This window comes from Euprymna scolopes, chromosome 21, assembly GCF_053919585.1.
Source record: "Euprymna scolopes isolate OS-2025 chromosome 21, ASM5391958v1, whole genome shotgun sequence".
Taxonomy (NCBI): Eukaryota; Metazoa; Mollusca; class Cephalopoda; order Sepiida; family Sepiolidae; genus Euprymna; species Euprymna scolopes.
This window is the reverse complement of record NC_136502.1, coordinates 52,192,781-52,198,780: the sequence shown is the minus strand read 5'-3', so window position 1 is coordinate 52,198,780 and position 6,000 is coordinate 52,192,781.

The window sequence follows — 6,000 nt, the reverse complement described above, 5'->3', positions numbered from 1 at the left end:
TATCATTCGTACGTTTTACAGATATAACTATATTATTTTGTATTATTGTTTCATTATTTTGCAGTGTATGGTTATCTTAGTTTAGTGTGTGTTTATAAAAGTTCATATTACAAAGTCTGAAGTGTGAGCACTTGAGACTTTGTAATATAAACTTTTATATATTGGCATATATATTGACAGGAATCCTTTTTGCTACACTGCTTCTTTGTGGCTGTGTATCCCTTGTTATAACTTGCAGTGTGCTGTTGCTATTGGTATGTGCCATTTGTACTATTTGGCACTTCATTTGATCCTGTTAACACTGAACTTGGAAATGCTGTAATAAATATTTTTCTTACATCAACACATAAAACAATTTCTTGATACAGTAATTGTATATTTATTTCCTGCATTCAACACATAATATCAGGTTAAACCACAAACTACAAGGTAATTCTCAGGGAACCCAATATTTATTCTATTTCTCAGACATTGAATCATTACACTGGATCATGCCATGTTGGCATTTTATATATTGTTTATTTGCTTAAATTCTTACCTACCTAGTTAACTCAGTATCAGACTCTAATTTGTAACATTATTGAAGCCACATATGCAAAATTATACTGTAGAGTAATCATAATACTGTGAAGTGTCTAGTTGTTTTACCTTAAGTGCATCACTTATATGAGAAAAAATATTTTTATGAAATATGCATCTTTTCTTTACACAGAAATAGTTAAAACACAAATATAGAAAAAATATGAGAAAATATATTCTTTTCAATTATGCATAGTAAGCTGGTAGGATGCATAATGTCCAGTGCAATTTTGTAGCATCTGCAAAAATCATAACTGTACCCCCTCCGACATAAATAAATCTTAGTCTCTGATATGAAAATAATGTATCATGAAACAAATTTTAAAAAGCTCAAATTACTTGAAGCCAGCTACATGAAAGACAAAAACCCTGCCATAAACCATGTTGGATTTTAAACAAGTTCTAAAATGCCTGTCGTAATCCATCTCCTTCTGTACAACCTAGAATTTAGGTTCGCCAGTGTTATCAAAAACACCTAGGCGCTAACAGGCTATTAATACTTACAATCGTTAATACTAATTTTTTCTTTGCCAATCTTTCTCAGCACATCATTTCACTCTCACCTGAAGGTGCTCTTGGAATAGATAAAAAAAACGTTCATAATACATACTAAAATTTTTGATTTTCATACTGCAAATCGAAAAAAAAAAAATAAAAAGGTATAATTGAACAGAAGATCTGTTATCTTTAATAGTACTTCTTTAAATGAAAAAAAAATGATGTCTAAAAACTACATTTAGTGGTGTTGGAATAGGACAAAAACGTTCAGAATACATAAGGGCCATATCTGAACATTTCTGATTATTATACTGGAAATCGAAAAAACAAATTGAACAGATGTGTTATCTTTAATAGTGCTTCTTATAATGAAAAAGATGCCTAAAACACGGTTAAACTTTAACATGTATAACCACTATGTAATTGAATATTTCACTTTTTCTCTGATTAAAAATATTAATTTCTCAATAATTTGCACCCATTCCCCTTAAAAGATATATTTTGGCTGACTTTTCATTCAGAGAGATTTTAAGAAGATAAAACTGTTATCCTTTTTAATGCAAACATCGTAACATCATTGTATTGGCTCCATTTCCAGAAATTTGATTTATTTTAACGTTATCGTTTTCCTCAGTAATACGTTTGTTCTTATTTTTTTTTTCTTGTGCTCATAAGGATCTATTTTAATTGATTGTATATTTGATACATTTTTCAATGTTACGATTCTTTCCTTAGTTTTGTGTCTGAAGTCCAAAAACAGAATTTAGAAATGATTAATTTTAATATTTTGGTTGTGTTTGGCAATAGCGCAATACACACACATATATATATATATATATATATATATATATATATATAACAATATATATATAACAATATATATATATAACAATATATATATAACAATATATATATAACAATATATATATATAACAATATATATATATAAAAATATATATATATATATATAACAATATATATATATATAACAATATATATATAACAATATATGTATATAACAATATATATATATAACAATATATATAACAATATATATATATATAACAATATACATATATAACAATATATATATATAACCATATATATATAACAATATATATATATAACCATATATATATAACCATATATATAACCATATATATATAACCATATATATATATATATATATAACCATATATATATATAACCATATATATACATATATAACCATATATATATAACCATATATATATATAACCATATATATATAATCATATATATATATAACCACATATATATATATATAACCACATATATATATATATAACCATATATATATATATAACCACATATATATATAACCACATATATATAAAACCATATATATATAACCATATATATAACCATATATATATAACCATATATATATATATAACCATATATATATATAACCATATAGATATATATAACCATATATATATATAACCATATAGATATAGATATATATATAACCATATATATATAACCATATATATATAACCATATAGATATAGATATATATAACCATATATATATAACCATATATATATAACCATATAGATATAAATATATATAACCATATATATATAATCATATATATATATATATATATATAACCATATAGATATATATATATAACCATATAGATATATATATATATAACCATATAGATATATATATAACCATATAGATATATATATATAACCATATAGATATACATAACCATATATATATATATAACCATATAGATATATGTATATAACCATATAGATATATATACAACCATATATATATATATATATATATATATATATATATATATATATATATATATATACAACCATATATATATATAACCATATATATATAACCATATATATGCATATATATAACCATATATATGCATATATATAACCATATATATGCATATATATATATAACCATATATATGCATATATATATATAACCATATATATATAATCACATACATGCATATATATAACCATATATATGCATATATAACCATATATATGCATATATATAACCATATATATATAACCATATATATGGATATATAATCATATATATGCACATATATATAATCATATATATGCATATATATATAACCATATATGCATATATATATAATTATATATATGCATATATATAACTATATATATGCATATATATATAACCATATATATGCATATATATATAACCATATATATGCATATATATAACCATATATATGCATATATATAACCATATATAGGCATATATATATAACCATATATAGGCATATATATATAACCACATATATGCATATATATATAACCATATATGTGTATATATATGTATATATATATATATATATAAATATGTGTGTATATATATATATAACCACATATATGCATATATATATAACCACATATATGCATATATATATAACCATATATATGCATCTATATATGTATCTATATGCAGTGGCGTAGCTAGACCTTTTGCCGCCCGGCGCGGTAGTAAAATTTGCCCTCCCCCCCGAATTTGAGTGTCCGGAAAATTCGTCCATGGATAATGCGTCCATGGAAAATTCATCCATTTTTGCTAGGTAGGAAAACTGGTCCATTATTATTAAGTTAACATTTATTCTGTAGTTGCTTAATTTTCATACCCTGCGAAAATTAGTTCTACGGCATCTAATTTTTTCTAAATTCAATTGAATTAAAATTAAAATATGAAAACTGATTTTTAATATTTTTTATTCATTTGAGATTTTATCTGTTTTCCTTTTGTTTTAAGTAGATGGTAGGGGTTGCTCGGGTTGATTTTGTCCAAACCCCCCCGCTAGCAATTGTAAAGTTTACAAGAGTTATAAAAAGTATGCTACAAAAACAAACGTTTGATACTTTCAAAGTCTTAGCCTCATGAATTGGACAGTAATAAAATTAATGAATTCAAACTTTCGCATCTAATGTTATTTCCTCTTTGATGTCGGTGTATATACACCCAAATATCCAACTTTCTTTTCGCACCTATTCGATAAAAATTTATATGAAAGTTCCCCTTTAAGTATGAAATCTTTCTGAGGTCATTTTGTTTTTTTGGTGCTTGGCCGAAGCCTGGGCTTGGCCCTATACTGTTAGGTCAGCCGGTCACTGAGTATATCTCCAAAAATAATTAATGCTTGCATTTTTTAAATTTAGTGATTGAAATGAATTAAAGCAATTTATTCTCAATTAATGGAAATTTTGAAAACTCCAAACTGTTAAACTATTTATCAAGTAATAATTTACAATTGCGTTTGGAGTTTTCAAAATTTCAATTAATTGAGAATAAATTGCTTTAATTCATTTCAAGATCGGTTTTTAATGTAGAGAAAGTTCAACCTAGATTAAAACAAAAAAATTGCCTCAATCTTGAAGGATATATTATATATATATTTGTTTATATATGTATATGTATGTATCTACATGTATGTATGTATGTATGTATGTATATATGTATGTATATATTTATATTATATATGTATATATATATACATATATGTATAGATACATATATGTGTATATATATATACACATATATATGTATGTATATATGTGTATTTATATATGTGTATATATGTATATATGCACGTATGTATGTATGTATATATGTATATGTATGTATAAATATATGTGTATATGCACATATATGTATATATGCACATATAAAAAAATATTTTGAGGGCTTTTAGAATTTTGAAGGTTAACAGATTATCAAATGCGGGGGGGGGGGGCAAATCTTACGATCGCCGCGGGCTGCAAAGACTGTTGCTGTTTAATTTTTCAACATTTTTCAGAACGTTACATAATTTTTCAGAAGGTCACATAGAGAATTTATGCAATTTAAAAAAATTGTTTCAGAAATAAAATAAATTTACATCGTATTTTGAGGTTATTCTCATTTTAGTTTTAGTGATAATTTAAAAATAATAAATATTTATAATTAGTACCAATAATTAAATTAAAAATTTAAAAGAATCGGTTTTGGAATCGTAAAATAGGGACACATTTTTCCGATTCCGATACCTCCAATACTTCGGATTTTTACAAACTTTCGGTATAAAATTTCAGATTTTTTGTTAGCTTTTATATATTTTTTCTATTTTCATCCTCTCAAAATGCCGCCCCTGACATGTGCTGCTGCTGCTCGTACATAAGAGACACATTTTTCTGATTCTGATACCTCAAAAATTTCCGATTTTTTACAACTTTTTCAGTATAAAATGTCAGATTTTTTGTTAGATTTTGTTTATTTTTATTTACTTTTTCCTACTTTCTATTTTTACTCTCTCAAAATGCCGCCCCCTGACATATGCCGCTCGCAAAATAGGGACACCTTTTTGCGATTCCAATAACTACAAAAGTTCCCATTTTTTACAACCTTTTCGATATAAAATTTCAGATTTTTTGTTAGCATTTTTTTCGATTTTCCCCTTTTACCATCTCAAAATGCCGCCCCCATGCCCCCCCCTGACGCTCAGAAAATAGGGACACATTTTTTCTGATTCCGATACCCCCCAAAATTCCGATTTTTTACAATCTTTTTGGTATAAAATTTCATATTTTTTGTTAACTTTTGTTTATTTTTATTTATTTTTTCTACTTTCTATTTTTACCCTCTCAAAATGCCGTCCCCTCAGGTGTGCCGCCCGGGGCGGGCCGCCCCCCCCCTAGCTACGCCAGTGTATATATGTATATATATATATATATATATGTATATATATATATATATATATATAAATACTCGGGTTTTTTATATTCAAAAGTAATGGACTAATGAATTCAACGAGGTTGTTAGATAGTGCTCAATAAAAAGAGCTAGTAATACTTGTTTATTGTT